The 17,878-nt window shown below is 56.1% G+C and overlaps 1 protein-coding gene across 2 annotated transcripts in view; it reads right to left on the minus strand.

Moving 5' to 3' along the window:
* pomca (proopiomelanocortin a) overlaps positions 1-17,878 on the minus strand; it is a 340,782-nt gene that overhangs the window by 80,389 nt on the left and 242,515 nt on the right. The gene's annotated exons all lie outside the window — the stretch shown is intronic.

Here is a 17,878-nt window from a genome sequence, read left to right on the forward strand (position 1 = left end):
GCTGGTGTTACACAGACATCCCTAGCACACCGACTGTATCTGCTGGTGTTACACAGAGACCCCTAGCACAACGACTGTACCTGCTGGTGTTACACAGACACCCCCAGTACACCGACTGTGTCTGCTGGTGTTACACAGAGACCCCCAGCACACCGACTGTACCTGCTGGTGTTACACAGACATCCCCAGCACACCGACTGTATCTGCTGGTGTTACACAGACACCCCCAGCACAACGACTGTACCTGCTGGTGTTACACAGACACCCACAGCACACCGACTGTATCTGCTGGTGTTACACAGACATCCCCAACACACCGACTGTACCTGCTGGTGTTACACAGACATCGCCAGCACACCGACTGTACCTGCTGGTGTTACACAGACACCCCCAGCACACCGACTGTACCTGCTGGTGTTACATAGACACCCCCAGCACACTGACTGTACCTGCTGGTGTTACATAGACACCCCCAGCACACCAACTGTACCTGCTGGTGTTACACAGACATCCCCAGCACACTGACTGTACCTGCTGGTGTTACATAGACACCCCCAGCACACCAACTGTACCTGCTGGTGTTACACAGACATCCCCAGCACACCGACTGTACCTGCTGGTGTTACACAGACATCCCCAGCACACCGACTGTACCTGCTGGTGTTACACAGACATCCCAGCACACCGACTGTACCTGCTGGTGTTACACAGACATCCCCAGCACACCGACTGTACCTGCTGGTGTTACACAGACATCCCCAGCACACCGACTGTATCTGCTGGTGTTGCACAGACACCCCCAGCACACCGACTGTATCTGCTGGTGTTACACAGACATCCCCAGCACACCGACTGTACCTGCTGGTGTTACATAGACACCCCCAGCACACCGACTGTACCTGCTGGTGTTACACAGACACCCCCAGCACACCGACTGTACCTGCTGGTGTTACACAGACACCCCCAGCACACCAACTGTACCTGCTGGTGTTACACAGACATCCCTAGCACACCGACTGTACCTGCTGGTGTTACACAGACATCCCTAGCACACCAACTGTATCTGCTGGTGTTACACAGACATCCCTAGCACACCGACTGTATCTGCTGGTGTTACACAGAGACCCCTAGCACAACGACTGTACCTGCTGGTGTTACACAGACACCCCCAGCACACCGACTGTGTCTGCTGGTGTTACACAGAGACCCCCAGCACACCTACTGTACCTGCTGGTGTTACACAGACACCCCCAGCACACCGACTGTACCTGCTGGTGTTACACAGACACCCCCAGCACAACGACTGTACCTGCTGGTGTTACACAGACACCCCCAGCACACCAACTGTGTCTGCTGGTGTTACACAGACACCCCCAGCACACCGACTGTATCTGCTGGTGTTACACAGACACCCCCAGCACACCGACTGTACCTGCTGGTGTTACACAGACACCCCCAGCACACCGACTGTATCTGCTGGTGTTACACAGACACCCCCAGCACACCGACTGTACCTGCTGGTGTTACACAGACACCCCCAGCACACCGACTGTACCTGCTGGTGTTACACAGACACCATGAGAACTGTATCCAATTCTGCTCAGATTGACGATACAGAGCTGAGTGGAGCTCTGCTGTTGAACCTTAGGGTCAGAGTTTGAGTTACTGGAAATGGCATTTGGCTCACATTGCTGAGAATGTGGTGCAGGTCGGTGCCATCGCCGCAGGTTGAGGTGGTTTCTGCGACCTGCTTCCTCACCTCACATCTCAGAGGCTGATGCGCGATCCATTAAACTCAAAGACGAGGTTGTAACATAACTGAAGGCTTTAATAGACTAGAACTGTCCCCCAGCAGCTTCGGTACAGAATGAGGCTGCTGGGACGGCACCGGTTCTTATACCCCGCCTGTCAGGGCGGAGCTACATACCAAACAGCCAATGGTAAACTCCGAGGTTTACCCAATGGTCTACAGCCTCTCGGGTACTGCAATACCTGATAATACCACATTCACCCCCTGTTAAAAAAGAGTCCGGCGGGGGTGATGGCCAGTGGTTACAATTGCATTTAACATGGTATGATCAGATATGGAGGCACCGTGATACCTCCTTACAGAGATGTCGAGAATATTTACAAGCGTGGAAGATATATACAGTCAGTGTTCATTTACAGTTACAGTGAAGCAATCAGTCGGTCGGGTAGCCTGGTCGTCCTCCTGGATCGTGTGAGCCTCGGTGGTGGTTCTGGTGGGGGTCCGGGCGTCTGCGACTCCGGGAGCGTGGCTTCGGCCTCCATGGCAGCTTCGTCACCCCTAGACGGCGCTGGTGGGGCAAACGGTTGGGCAGAGAGGGGGGCGCCTGTAGGGGGCGTCGGTGGGTGGATGGCCTAGGTAGGAGTGACGGGAGGACTGACCCTCCAGTGAGGTGCTGTGGGGGGGGGGAGGGGGGGGGGTAATGGTTCGGGTGCGCATGGGGTTCCGGCGGGCGCCAGGTCCCGGAGGGAGACTGTATCTTGCCGGCCGTCAGCGAACGCCATGTAGGCGTACGAGGGGTTAGCGTGCAGCAGGTGGACCCTCTCGACCAACGGGTCCGACTTATGCGCCCACACGTGCTTCCGGAGCAGGATGGGTCCGGGTGTCGCTAGCCAGGTTGGAAGCGAGGTCCCGGAGGAGGACTTCCTGGGGAAAACAAGGAGACGTTCATGAGGTGTCTGATTGGTAGTTGTACAGAGCAGCGACCGGATGGAGTGGAGGGCCTCCGGGAGGACTTCCTGCCAGCGGGAGACTGGGAGATTCCTGGACCGTAGGGCCAGTAGGACGGTCTTCCAGACCGTTCCGTTCTCCCTCTCTACCTGTCCGTTACCCCGGGGGTTGTAACTGGTCGTCCTGCTCGAGGCGATGCCCTTGCTGAGCAGGAATTGATGCAGTTCGTCGCTCATAAAGGAGGAACCCCTATCACTGTGCATGTAAGCGGGGAACCCGAACAGTGTAAAGACACCCTGGAGGGCCTTGATGGCGGTGGTTGCGGTCATGTCGGGGCAGGGGATGGCGAATGGGAACCGGGAGTACTCGTCAATCACGTTCAGGAAGTACGTGTTGCAGTCGGTGGAGGGGAGGGGGCCTTTGAAGTCCATGCCGAGGCGTTCAAAGGGACGGGAAGCCTTTATCAGGTGCGCCCTCTCTGGCCGGTAGAAGTGCGGTTTGCACTCCGCGCAGATTTGGCAATTCCTGGTGGCTGTCCTGACCTCCTCGATGGAGTGGGGCAGGTTGCGGGTCTTAATGAAGTGGAAAAAGTGAGTGACCCCCGGGTGGCAGAGGTCCTCGTGGAGGGCTCGGAGGCGGTCCACTTGTGCGTTGGCACATGTGCCGCGGGATAGGGCGTCAGGAGGCTCGTTTAGCTTCCCGGGACGATACAAGATCTCGTAGTTGTAGGTGGAGAGTTCGATCCTCCACCGCAAGATCTTGTTGTTTTTGTATCTTGCCCCGCTGTGCATTATCGAACATGAAAGCTACCGACTGTTGGTCAGTGAGGAGAGTGAATCTCCTGCCGGCCAGGTAATGCCTCCAATGTCGCACAGCTTCTCCTGTGGCCTGGGCCTCCTTTTCCACTGAGGAGTGGCGGATTTCTGAGGCGTGGAGGGTTCGGGAGAAAAAGGCCACGGACCTGCCCGCTTGGTTGAGAGTGGCCGCCAGAGCTACGTCAGACACATCGCTCTCGACCTGGAATGGGAGGGACACGTCGATGGCGTGCATTGTGGCCTTTGCAATGTCTGCTTTGATGCGGCTGAAGGCCTGGCGGGCCTCCGTCGACAGGGGGAAGGTTGTGGACTGGATTAGGGGTCGGGCTTTGTCTGCGTAGTTGGGGATCCACTGTGCGTAATAACTGAAAAACCCGAGGCAGCGCTTCAGGGCCTTGGAGCAGTGAGGGAGGGGGAACTCCATAAGGGGGCGCATGCGCTCAGGGTCAGGGCCTATAACTCCATTTCGCACTACGTAGCCGAGGATGGCTAGGCGGTCGGTGCTAAACACGCATTTATCCTTATTATACCTTAAGTTAAGGATTTTCGCGGTCTGGAGAAATTTCCGGAATTTGAAATGAAAATGAAAATCGCTTATCGTCACAAGTAGGCTTCAAATGAAGTTACTGTGAAAAGCCCCTAGTCGCCACATTCCGGCGCCTGTTCGGGGAGGCTGTTACGGGAATTGAACCGTGCTGCTGGCCTGCCTTGGTCTGCTTTCAAAGCCAGCGATTTAGCCCTGTGCTAAACAGCCCCAGTGCATTGGTTGGTGTCGTGGTCCTGCTGGTCGTGGCCGCAGATGGTGACGTTATCCAGAGACGGTAATGTTGCGCGTAAGCCGTATCGGTCAACCATTCGGTCCATCTCTCGCTGGAAGACCGAGACCCCGTTAGTGACACCAAAGGGAACCCTTAAAAATTGGTACCACCGCCCATCTGCTTCGAAGGCAGTGTACTGGCGGTCACTAGTGCGGAGGGGTAGCTGATGGTAGGAGGACTTGAGATCCACCGTGGAGAAGACCTTGTAATGCACGATCCTGTTTACCAGGTCGGATATGCGGGGGAGAGGGTACGCGTCCAGTTGCGTAAACCTGTTGATGGTCTGATTGTAGTCGATGACCATCCTATGTTTCTCCCCGGTCTTTACCACCACTACTTGAGCTCTCCAGAGACTGTTGCTCGCTTCGATGACCCCTTCCCTCAGCAGCCTTTGGACCTCGGACCTGATAAAGGTCCGGTCCTGGGCGCTGTACCGTCTGCTCCTGGTGGCGACGGGTTTGCAATCCGGGGTGAGGTTCGCAAACAGGGAAGGCGGGTCGACCTTAAGGGTCGCGAGGCCGCAGACAGTAAGGGGGGTATAGGGCCGCCTAATTTAAAGGTCAGGCTTTGCAAGTTACATTGGAAGTCCAACCCCAGGAGGGTGGCCGCGAAGAGGTGCGGCAGGACATAAAGGCGGAAATTGTTGAATTTCCTGCCTTGGACAGTGAGGTCTGCTAGGCAGAACCGCTTTATCTCCACCGAGTGTGACCCGGAGGCCAGGGAGATCCTTTGGTTTACAGGGTGAGTAACAAGTGAACAGCGCCTTACCGTGTTGGGGTGTATAAAGCTCTCCGTGCTCCCAGAGTCGATCAGGCAAAACGTCTCGTGGCCGTTGATGAAGACCGTCGTCGTTGCAGTCGCGAGTGTCCGAGGTCGATTTTGGTCCAACGTCACCGAGGCCAGATGGAGCAGTTGCGGGTTGTGATCGGGCAGCATGTAGTCGGCCGTGCTGGGGGCCTGGGGCCCCATCCAAGATGGTGTCTCCCATGGATCGCACATGGTGGTCGGGGATGGACAAAATGGCGGCGGGGATGGACAAAATGGCGGCGCCCACCCATCCAGCGTGGTGTCTGAGGGGCAAGATGGCCGCGCCCGTGGGTCGGACGTGGCCCTAGGATAGGGGGGTGGCGGTGAGTGCTGGCTGCCTCAGGCCCAAGGGGAGGATAGCCGCGGCGGTCCGGAGTCGCTGGAGACCGCGGCCATGGCCCGTGCTTGGCAGACCCCCACAAAATGGCCCTTCTTGCCGCACCCTTTGCAGGTGGAGGTGCGGGCCGGGCAGCGCGTGCGGAGATGCTTCGCCTGCCCACAGAAGAAACAGCGGGGCCTGACGGAGTTAGCGGGCTGTCTTACAGCGCAGGCCTGCGGGGACACGGGGAAGGTCAGTGGGGCTGCCGCTGCGGGATGCCACGCAGCCCAGGGGGCCGCCGCGCGGTCGGACGCATAGGACTGCACGTTTCTGGAGGCAACATCCATGGACCCTGCCAGGGCCCGTGCCTCTCACTCCCAGGGTGTCCTTTTCTAAGAGTCTTTGGCGGATCTCTGAGGAGCTCATACCTGCTACGTAGGCATCCCAGATTAGAAGTTCCGTGAGCTCACTGCCCGAAACTTGCGGGCAGCCACAGTTTCTGCCCAGCACCAGTAGCGCACGGTAGAAGTCCTCCAGCGATTCCCCGGGGCTTTGCTGTCTGGTTGCGAGCAGGTGACGTGCGTAGACCTGGTTTACAGGGCGTATATAATGTCCCTTTAACAGTTCGATCACAGCATCGAAGTCCTCCGCCTCCTCGATGAGGGTGAAGATCCCAGGGCTTACTCTCGAGTGCAGGAGATGCAGTTTCTGTTCCCCTGAGGGGGTGCCTCCGGCCGTCTCGAGGTAGCCTTTAAAGCACGCCAGCCAGTGCTTAAATATCGCCGCCGAGTTCTCCGCGTGGGGGCTGAGTTGGAGAGCCATTCTTTCAGCTTAAGTCTAGCTGATTGAATTGATGCACGGTCAATTAAAGTCAAAGAACAGCTTGTAACATAACTGAAGGCTTTAATCGACTAGATCTGTTCCCCAGCAGCTTCGGTTCTTATACCCCGCCCGTCAAGGCGGAGCTACGTACCAACAGCCAATGGTAGACTCCTAGGTTAAACTAATGGTCTTCAGCCTCTTGGGTACTGGAATACCTGATAATACCGCACAGGCTACAGCAGAGAAACGCCCTCTGGAATGGTGTGGATCCTCCTGCTCCTGACGGAAAGGTGAAACTGCCGAGGGATTGGAGGAAACTCATCTTCCAGGGTCACAGAATTCCTCCGGATGGTTTGCGCTGTGACGGGGTGTGATGTTTGAAATCACTTCCAGCCTGGCATGAACAATGAGGAGCCATGTGTGGGAGGAAGAGAGATGGACATTTCTCCTGGGAGAAGCTCATATGGAGGGAAATCTGATCATGGACAAGATGGAATAATTACATTGAAATATTACTTTGAATAGAACTAAAGAACTCCAGGTTTAAATGAGGAAAACTCGCAGAGTGTTTGTGGAATAGAAACGCAGAGTGGAATATTGAAGAAACCTAATTCCAACGGGTCTTTGCAGCCTTTGTCCAGGTGCTCTTACCTGCTCTAGTTATGATCATGTCTACTTCCAGCTCTCCTCATCTCTCTCCCTCCCTCGAGCTCTTCTCTCTCTCCAGTTCTCCTTGTCTCTCTATATCTCTCTCTCCAACTCTTCTCTCTTTCCAGCTCTCCTTGACTCTCACTCTCTCTCCCTCCCTCCAGCTCTTCTCTCTCTCCAGTTCTCCTTGTCTCTCTCTCTCCCTCCCTCCACCTCTTCTCTCCATCCAGTTCTCCTTGTCTCTCTCTCTCTATCTCTCCCTCCAGCTCTTCTCTCTCTCCAGTTCTCCTTGACTCTCTCTCTCTATCTCTCCCTCCAGCTCTTCTCTCTCTCCAGTTCTCCTTGTCTCTCTCGATCTCTCTCTCCAACTCTTCTCTCTCTCCAGTTCTCCTTGACTCTCTCTATCTCTATCTCTCCCTCCAATTCTTCTCTCTCTCCAGTTCTCCTTGTCTCTCTCTCTCTGTCTCTCTCTCCAACTCTTCTCTCTCCCCAGTTCTCCTTGACTCTCTCTCTCTCTATCTCTCCCTCCAGCTCTTCTCTCTCTCCAGTTCTCCTTGACTCTTTCTCTCTCTCCTTCCGTCCAACTCTTCTCTCTCTCCAGTTCTCCTTGACTCTCTCTCTCTATCTCTCTCTCCAGCTCTTCTCTCTCTCCAGTTCGCCTTGTCTCTCTCTATCTCTCTCTCCAATTCTTCACTCTCTCCAGTTCTCCTTGAGTCTTTCTCTCTCTCCTTCCGTCCAACTCTTCTGTCTCTCCAGTTCTCCTTTTACTCTCTCTCTCTATCTCTCCCTCCACCTCTTCTCTCTCTCCAGTTCTCCTCTCTCTCTCTCTATCTCTCTCTCCAACTCTTCTCTCTCTCCAGTTCTCCTTGTCTCTCTCTGTCTCTCCCTCCACCTCTTCTCTCTCCAGTTCTCCTCTCTCTCTCTCTGTCTCTCTCTCCAACTCTTCTCTCTCTCCAGTTCTCCTTGTCTCTCTCTCACTCTGTCTCCAACTCTTCTCTCTCTCCAGTTCTCCTCTCTCTCTCTCTATCTCTCCCTTCAGCTCTTCTCTCTCCCCAGTTCTCCTTGACTCTCTCTCTCTATCTCTCCCTCCAGCTCTTCTCTCTCTCCAGTTCTCCTTGTCTCTCTCTCTCCAATTCTTCTCTCTCTCCAGTTCTCCTTGTCTCTCTCTATCTCTCTCTCCAATTCTTCTCTCTCTCCAGTTCTCCTTGACTCTATCTCTCTCTATCTCTCCCTCCACCTCTTCTCTCTCTCCAGTTCTCCTCTCTCTCTCTCTATCTCTCTCTCCAACTCTTCTCTCTCTCCAGTTCTCCTTGACTTTTTCTCTCTCTCCTTCCGTCCAACTCTTCTCTCTCTCCAGTTCTCCTTGACTCTCTCTCTCTATCTCTACCTCCAGCTCTTCTCTCTCTCCAGTTCTCCTCTCTCTCTCTCTATCTCTCTCTCCAACTCTTCTCTCTCTCCAGTTCTCCTTGACTTTTTCTCTCTCTCCTTCCGTCCAACTCTTCTCTCTCTCCAGTTCTCCTTGACTCTCTCTCTCTATCTCTACCTCCAGCTCTTCTCTCTCTCCAGTTCTCCTTGTCTCTCTCTATCTCTCTCTCCAATTCTTCACTCTCTCCAGTTCTCCTTGACTCTTTCTCTCTCTCCTTCCGTCCAACTCTTCTCTCTCTCCAGTTCTCCTTGACTCTCTCTCTCTATCTCTCCCTCCACCTCTTCTCTCTCTCCAGTTCTCCTCTCTCTCTCTCTATCTCTCTCTCCAACTCTTCTCTCTCTCCAGTTCTCCTTGTCTCTCTCTGTCTCTCCCTCCACCTCTTCTCTCTCCAGTTCTCCTCTCTCTCTCTCTGTCTCTCTCTCCAACTCTTCTCTCTCTCCAGTTCTCCTTGTCTCTCTCTCACTCTGTCTCCAACTCTTCTCTCTCTCCAGTTCTCCTCTCTCTCTCTCTATCTCTCCCTCCAGCTCTTCTCTCTCCCCAGTTCTCCTTGACTCTCTCTGTCTATCTCTCCCTCCAGCTCTTCTCTCTCTCCAGTTCTCCTTGTCTCTCTCTCTCCAATTCTTCTCTCTCTCCAGTTCTCCTTGTCTCTCTCTATCTCTCCCTCCAATTCTTCTCTCTCTCCAGTTCTCCTTGACTCTCTCTCTCTATCTCTCCCTCCAGCTCTTCTCTCTCTCCAGTTCTCCTTGACTCTCTCTCTCTCTATCTCTCCCTCCAATTCTTCTCTCTCTCCAGCTCTCCTTGTCTCTCTCTATCTCTCCCTCCAATTCTTCTCTCTCTCCAGTTCTCCTTGTCTCTCTCTCTCTCTATGTCTCCCTCCAGCTCTTCTCTCTCCCCAGTTCTCCTTGACTCTCTCTCTCTCCAGCTCCCCTTGTCCCTTCTCTCTCTCTCTCTCCATTTCCGAGAATGTTACAATGCAGGAGGAGGCCGTTTGATCTGTACAGTTGTTTCCACTCTCCGCTCTTTCCCAACAATCTATAATCCCTCCCATCTGTCTAATTTCCATTTGAAAGTTGGAATTTTGTTGCCTCCAACATGGTGTCGGGAAGCTCCTTCCAGATTAGAACAATTCACTGCTCAAAAAGATCTGCATCTCAGCCACACTCTCTCGATGTTGTTCTCCCCTCCTCCATCACCTTTCTCCCTCACACCGCACTTCTCTTTCACCTCTGCCTTTTCTTCTATCTGTCTCTCTACCACTCTCTGATCCGTTCAACCGGCAAAGAGGCCTTGGCACCAGAATCAGGAATAGTCTGGGTCACTGCGGACATCAGTCTGGGTCACAGCGGAGTGTCGGAGTGTCGGAGAGACTGGACATCAGTCTGGGTCACTGCGGAATGTCGGAGAGACTGGACATCAGTCTGGGTCACTGCGGAGTGTCGGAGAGACTGGACATCAGTCTGGGTCACTGCGGAGCGTCGGAGAGACTGGACATCAGTCTGGGTCACTGCGGAGTGTCGGAGAGACTGGACATAAGTCTGGGTCACTGCGGAGTGTCGGAGAGACTGGACATCAGTCTGGGTAACTGCAGGGTGTCGGAGTGTCGGGGAGACTGGACATCAGTCTGGGTCACAGCGGAGTGTCGGAGTGTCGGGGAGACTGGACATCAGTCTGGGTCACAGCGGAGTGTCGGAGTGTCGGAGAGACTGGACATCAGTCTGGGTCACAGCGGAGTGTCGGAGTGTCGGAGAGACTGGACATCAGTCTGGGTCACTGCGGAATTTCGGAGAGACTGGACATCAGTCTGGCTCACTGCGGAGTGTCGGAGTGTAGGAGAGACTGGACATCAGTCTGGGGCACTGCGGAGTGTCGGAGTGTCGGAGAGACTGGACATCAGTCTGGATCACTGCGGAATTTCGGAGAGACGGGACATCAGTCTGGGTCACTGCGGAGTGTCGGAGAGACTGGACATCAGTCTGGGTCACTGCGGAGTGTCGGAGAGACTGGATATCAGTCTGGGTCACTGCGGAGTGTCGGAGAGACTGGACATCAGTCTGGGTCACTGCAGAGTGTCGGAGAGACTGGACATCAGTCTGGGTCACTGCAGAGTGTCGGAGAGACTGGACATCAGTCTGGGTCACTGCGGAGTGTCGGAGAGACTGGACATCAGTCTGGGTCACTGCAGAGTGTCGGAGAGACTGGACATCAGTCTGGGTCACTGCGGAGTGTCGGAGAGACTGGATATCAGTCTGGGTCACTGCGGAGTGTCGGAGAGACTGGACATCAGTCTGGGTCACTGCAGAGTGTCGGAGAGACTGGATATCAGTCTGGGTCACTGCGGAGTGTCGGAGAGACTGGACATCAGTCTGGGTCACTGCAGAGTGTCGGAGAGACTGGACATCAGTCTGGGTCACTGCGGAGTGTCGGAGAGACTGGATATCAGTCTGGGTCACTGCGGAGTGTCGGAGAGACTGGACATCAGTCTGGGTCACTGCGGAGTTTCAGAGTTACTGGACATCAGTCTGGGTCACTGCGGAGTGTCGGAGAGACTGGACATCAGTCTGGTTCACTGCGGAATGTCGGAGAGACTGGACATCAGTCTGGGTCACTGCGGAGTGTCGGAGAGACTGGACATCAGTCTGAGTCACTGCGGAGTGTCGGAGTGTCGGAGAGACTGGACATCAGTCTGGGTCACTGCGGAGTGTCGGAGAGACTGGACATCAGTCTGGGTCACTGCGGAGTGTCGGAGAGACTGGACATCAGTCTGGGTCACTGCGAAGTGTCGGAGAGACTGGACATCAGTCTGGTTCACTGCGGAATGTCGGAGAGACTGGACATCAGTCTGGGTCACTGCGGAGTGTCGGAGAGACTGGACATCAGTCTGAGTCACTGCGGAGTGTCGGAGTGTCGGAGAGACTGGACATCAGTCTGGGTCACTGCGGAGTGTCGGAGAGACTGGACATCAGTCTGGGTCACTGCGGAGTGTCGGAGAGACTGGACATCAGTCTGGGTCACTGCGGAGTGACGGAGTGTCGGAGAGACTGGACATCAGTCTGGGTCACTGCGGAGTGTCGGAGAGACTGGACATCAGTCTGGGTCACTGCGGAGTGTCGGAGAGACTGGACATCAGTCTGGGTCACTGCGGAGTGACGGAGTGTCGGAGAGACTGGACATCAGTCTGGGTCACTGCGGAATTTCGGAGAGACGGGACATCAGTCTGGGGCACTGCGGAGTGTCTGAGAGACTGGACATCAGTCTGGGTCACTGCGGAGTGTTGGAGAGATTGGACATCAGTCTGGGTCACTGCGGAGGGTCGGAGTGCCGGAGAGACTGGACATCAGTCTGGGTCACTGCGGAGTGTCGGAGAGACTGGACATCAGTCTGGGTCACTGCGGAGTGTCGGAGTGTCGGAGAGACTGGACATCAGTCTGGGTCACTGCGGAGTGTCGCAGTGTCGGAGAGACTGGACATCAGTCTGGGTCACTGCGGAGTGTCGGAGTGTCGGAGAGACGGGACATCAGTCTGGGTCACTGCGGAGTGTCGGAGAGACTGGACATCAGTCTGGGTCACTGCGGAGTGTCGCAGTGTCGGAGAGACTGGACATCAGTCTGGGTCACTGCGGAGTGTCGGAGTGTCGGATGGACTGGACATCAGTCTGGGTCACTGTGGACTGTCGGAGTGTCGGAGAGACTGGACATCAGTCTGGGTCACTGCGGAGTGTCGGAGAGACTGGACATCAGTCTGGGACACTGCGTCGTGTCGGAGAGACTGGACATCAGTCTGGGTCACTGCGGAGTGTCGGAGTGGCGGAGAGACTGGACATCAGTCTGTGTCACTGCGGAGTGTCGGAGAGACTGGACATCAGTCTGGGTCACTGCGGAGTGTCGGAGTGTTGGAGACACTGGACATCAGTCTGGGTCACTGCGGAGTTTCGGAGAGACTGGACATCAGTCTGGGTCACTGCGGAGTGTCGGGGTGTCGGAGAGACTGGACATTAGTCTGTTCACTGCGGAGTGTCGGAGAGACTGGACATCAGTCTGGGTCACTGCGGAGTGTCGGAGTGTCGGAGAGACTGGACATCAGTCTGGGTCACTGCGGAATTTCGGAGAGACGGGACATCAGTCTGGGTCACTGCGGAGGGTCGGAGTGTCGTAGAGACTGGACATCAGTCTGGGTCACAGCGGAGTGTCGGAGAGACTGGACATCAGTCTGGGTCACTGCGGAGTGTCGGAGTGTCGGAGAGACTGGACATTAGTCTGGGTCACTGCGGAGTGTCGGAGAGACTGGACATCAGTCTGGGTCACTGCGGAGTGAGGGAGTGTTGGAGAGACTGGACATCAGTCTGGGTCACTGCGGAATTTCGGAGAGACGGGACATCAGTCTGGGGCACTGCGGAGTGTCGGAGAGACTGGACATCAGTCTGGGTCACTGCGGAGTGTTGGAGAGACTGGACATCAGTCTGGGTCACTGCGGAGGGTCGGAGTGTCGGAGAGACTGGACATCAGTCTGGGTCACTGCGGAGTGTTGGAGAGAGTGGACATCAGTCTGGGTAACTGCGGAGTGTCGGAGAGACTGGACATCAGTCTGGGTCACTGCGGAGTGTCGGAGAGACTGGACATCAGTCTGGGTCACTGCGGAGGGTCGGAGTGTCGGAGAGACTGGACATCAGTCTGGGTCACTGCGGAGTGTCGGAGAGACTGGGCATCAGTCTGGGTCACTGCGGAGTGTTGGAGAGACTGGACATCACTCTGGGTCACTGCGGAGTGACGGAGAGACTGGACATCAATCTGGGTCACTGCGGAGTGTCGGATTGTCGGAGAGACTGGACATCAGTCTGGGTCACTGCGGAGTGTCGGAGTGTCGGAGAGACTGGACATTAGTCTGGGTCACTGCGGAGTGTCGGAGTGACTGGACATCAGTCTGGGTCACTGCGGAGGGTCGGAGTGTCGGAGAGACTGGACATCAGTCTGGGTCACTGCGGAGTGACGGAATGTCGGAGAGACTGGACATCAGTCTGGGTCACTGCGGAATTTCGGAGAGACGGGACATCAGTCTGGGGCACTGCAGAGTGTCGGAGACACTGGACATCAGTCTGGGTCACTGCGGAGTTTCGGAGAGACTGGACATCAGTCTGGGTCACTGCGGAGTGTCGGAGTGTCGGAGACACTGGACATCAGTCTGGGTCACTGCGGAATTTCGGAGAGACGGGACATCAGTCTGGGTCACTGCGGAGGGTCGGAGTGTCATAGAGACTGGACATCAGTCTGGGTCACAGCGGAGTGTCGGAGAGACTGGACGTCAGTCTGGGTCACTGCGGAGTGTCGGAGTGTCGGAGAGACTGGACATTAGTCTGGGTTACTGCGGAGTGTCGGAGAGACTGGACATCAGTCTGGGTCACTGCGGAATTTCGGAGAGACGGGACATCAGTCTGGGGCACTGCGGAGTGTCGGAGAGACTGGACATCAGTCTGGGTCACTGCGGAGTGTTGGACAGACTGGACATCAGTCTGGGTCACTGCGGAGGGTCGGAGTGTCGGAGAGACTGGACATCAGTCTGGGTCACTGCGGAGTGTCGGAGAGACTGGACATCAGTCTGGGTCACTGCGGAGTGTCGGAGTGTCGGAGAGACTGGACATCAGTCTGGGTCACTGCGGAGTGTCGGAGAGACTGGACATCAGTCTGGGTCACTGCGGAGTGTCGGAGTGTCGGAGAGACTGGACATCAGTCTGGGTCACTGCGGAATTTCGGAGAGACGGGACATCAGTCTGGGGCACTGCGGAGTGTCGGAGAGACTGGACATCAGTCTGGGTCACTGCGGAGTGTTGGAGAGACTGGACATCAGTCTGGTCACTGCGGAGTGTCGGAGGGAGTGGACATCGGTCTGGGTCACTGCGGAGTGTCGGAGAGACTGGACATCAGTCTGGGTCACTGCGGAGTGTCGGAGAGACTGGACATCAGTCTGGGTCACTGCGGAGGGTCGGAGTGTCGGAGAGACTGGACATCAGTCTGGGTCACTGCGGAGTGTCGGAGAGACTGGACATCAGTCTGGGTCACTGCGGAGTGTTGGAGAGACTGGACATCAGTCTGGGTCACTGCGGAGTGACGGAGAGACTGGACATCAATCTGGGTAACTGCGGAGTGTCGGAGAGACTGGACATCAGTCTGGGTCACTGCGGAGTGACGGAATGTCGGAGAGACTGGACATCAGTCTGGGTCACTGCGGAGTGTCGGAGAGACTGGACATCAGTCTGGGTCACTGTGGACTGTCGGAGTGTCGGAGAGACTGGACATCAGTCTGGGTCACTGCGGAGTGTCGGAGAGACTGGACATCAGTCTGGGACACTGCGTCGTGTCGGAGAGACTGGACATCAGTCTGGGTCACTGCGGAGTGTCGGAGTGGCGGAGAGACTGGACATCAGTCTGGGTCACTGCGGAGTGTCGGAGTGTTGGAGACACTGGACATCAGTCTGGGTCACTGCGGAGTTTCGGAGAGACTGGACATCAGTCTGGGTCACTGCGGAGTGTCGGAGAGACTGGACATCAGTCTGGGTCACTGCGGAGTGTCGGAGTGTCGGAGAGACTGGACATCAGTCTGGGTCACTGCGGAGTGTCGGAGTGTCGGAGAGACTGGACATTAGTCTGTTCACTGCGGAGTGTCGGAGAGACTGGACATCAGTCTGGGTCACTGCGGAATTTCGGAGAGACGGGACATCAGTCTGGGTCACTGCGGAGGGTCGGAGTGTCGTAGAGACTGGACATCAGTCTGGGTCACAGCGGAGTGTCGGAGAGACTGGACATCTGTCTGGGTCACTGCGGAGTGTCGGAGTGGCGGAGAGACTGGACATCAGTCTGGGTCACTGCGGAGTGTCGGAGTGTTGGAGACACTGGACATCAGTCTGGGTCACTGCGGAGTGTCGGAGTGTCGGAGAGACTGGACATCAGTCTGGGTCACTGCGGAATTTCGGAGAGACGGGACATCAGTCTGGGTCACTGCGGAGGGTCGGAGTGTCGTAGAGACTGGACATCAGTCTGGGTCACAGCGGAGTGTCGGAGAGACTGGACATCAGTCTGGGTCACTGCGGAGTGTCGGAGTGTCGGAGAGACTGGACATCAGTCTGGGTCACTGCGGAGTGTCGGAGAGACTGTACATCAGTCTGGGTCACTGCGGAGTGTCGGAGAGACTGGACATTAGTCTGGGTCACTGCGGAGTGTCGGAGAGACTGGGCATCAGTCTGGGTCACTGCAGAGTGTCGGAGTGTCGGAGAGACTGGACATCAGTCTGGGTCACTGCGGAGTGAGGGAGTGTTGGAGAGACTGGACATCAGTCTGGGTCACTGCGGAATTTCGGAGAGACTGGACATCAGTCTGGGTCACTGCGGAGTGTCGGAGAGACTGGACATCAGTCTGGGTCACTGCGGAGGGTCGGAGTGTCGGAGAGACTGGACATCAGTCTGGGTCACTGCGGAGTGTCGGAGAGACTGGACATCAGTCTGGGTCACTGCGGAGTGTTGGAGAGACTGGACATCAGTCTGGGTCACTGCGGAGGGTCGGAGTGTCGGAGAGACTGGACATCAGTCTGGGTCACTGCGGAGTGTTGGAGAGAGTGGACATCAGTCTGGGTCACTGCGGAGTGTCGGAGAGACTGGACATCAGTCTGGGTCACTGCGGAGTGTCGGAGAGACTGGACATCAGTCTGGGTCACTGCGGAGGGTCGGAGTGTCGGAGAGACTGGACATCAGTCTGGGTCACTGCGGAGTGTCGGAGAGACTGGACATCAGTCTGGGTCACTGCGGAGTGTTGGAGAGACTGGACATTACTCTGGGTCACTGCGGAGTGACGGAGAGACTGGACATCAATCTGGGTCACTGCGGAGTGTCGGATTGTCGGAGAGACTGGACATCAGTCTGGGTCACTGCGGAGTGTCGGAGAGACTGGACATCAGTCTGGGTCACTGCGGAGTGTTGGAGAGACTGGACATCACTCTGGGTCACTGCGGAGTGACGGAGAGACTGGACATCAATCTGGGTCACTGCGGAGTGTCGGAGTGTCGGAGAGACTGGACATCAGTCTGGGTCACTGCGGAGTGTCGGAGTGTCGGAGAGACTGGACATTAGTCTGGGTCACTGCGGAGTGTCGGAGTGACTGGACATCAGTCTGGGTCACTGCGGAGTGTCGTAGAGACTGGACATCAGTCTGGGTCACTGCGGAGTGACGGAGACACTGGACATCAGTCTGGGTCACTGCGGAGTTTCGGAGAGACTGGACATCAGTCTGGGTCACTGCGGAGTGTCGGAGAGACTGGACATCAGTCTGGGTCACTGCGGAGTTTCGGAGAGACTGGACATCAGTCTGGGTCACTGCGGAGTGTCGGAGTGTCGGAGACACTGGACATCAGTCTGGGTCACTGCGGAATTTCGGAGAGACGGGACATCAGTCTGGGTAACTGCGGAGGGTCGGAGTGTCATAGAGACTGGACATCAGTCTGGGTCACAGCGGAGTGTCGGAGAGACTGGACATCAGTCTGGGTCACTGCGGAGTGTCGGAGTGTCGGAGAGACTGGACATTAGTCTGGGTTACTGCGGAGTGTTGGAGAGACTGGACATCAGTCTGGGTCACTGCGGAATTTCGGAGAGACGGGACATCAGTCTGGGGCACTGCGGAGTGTCGGAGAGACTGGACATCAGCCTGGGTCACTGCGGAATTTCGGAGAGACGGGACATCAGTCTGGGGCACTGTGGAGTGTCGGAGAGACTGGACATCAGTCTGGGTCATTGCGGAGTGTTGGAGAGACTGGACATCAGTCTGGTCACTGCGGAGTGTCGGAGAGAGAGGACATCGGTCTGGGTCACTGCGGAGTGTCGGAGAGACTGGACATCAGTCTGGGTCACTGCGGAGTGTCGGAGAGACTGGACATCAGTCTGGGTCACTGCGGAGGGTCGGAGTGTCGGAGAGACTGGACATCAGTCTGCGTCACTGCGGAGTGTCGGAGAGACTGGACATCAGTCTGGGTCACTGCGGAGTGTTGGAGAGACTGGACATCAGTCTGGGTCACTGCGGAGTGACGGAGAGACTGGACATCAATCTGGGTCACTGCGGAGTGTCGGATTGTCGGAGAGACTGGACATCAGTCTGGGTCACTGCGGAGTGTCGGAGTGTCGGAGCGACTGGACATTAGTCTGGGTCACTGCGGAGTGTCGGAGTGACTGGACATCAGTCTGGGTCACTGCGGAGTGTCGTAGAGACTGGACATCAGTCTGGGTCACTGCGGAGTGACGGAATGTCGGAGAGACTGGACATCAGTCTGGGTCACTGCGGAATTTCGGAGAGACGGGACATCAGTCTGGGTCACTGCGGAGTGTCGGAGAGACTGGACATCAGTCTGGGTCACTGCGGAGTGTCGGAGAGACTGGACATCAGTCTGGGTCACTGCGGAGTGTCGGAGTGTCGGAGAGACTGGACATCAGTCTGAGTCACTGCGGAATTTCGGAGAGACGGGACATCAGTCTGGGGCACTGCGGAGTGTCGGAGA

The sequence above is a fragment of the Scyliorhinus torazame genome, chromosome 1 (genome assembly GCF_047496885.1).
Source record: "Scyliorhinus torazame isolate Kashiwa2021f chromosome 1, sScyTor2.1, whole genome shotgun sequence".
NCBI lineage: Eukaryota > Metazoa > Chordata > Chondrichthyes > Carcharhiniformes > Scyliorhinidae > Scyliorhinus > Scyliorhinus torazame.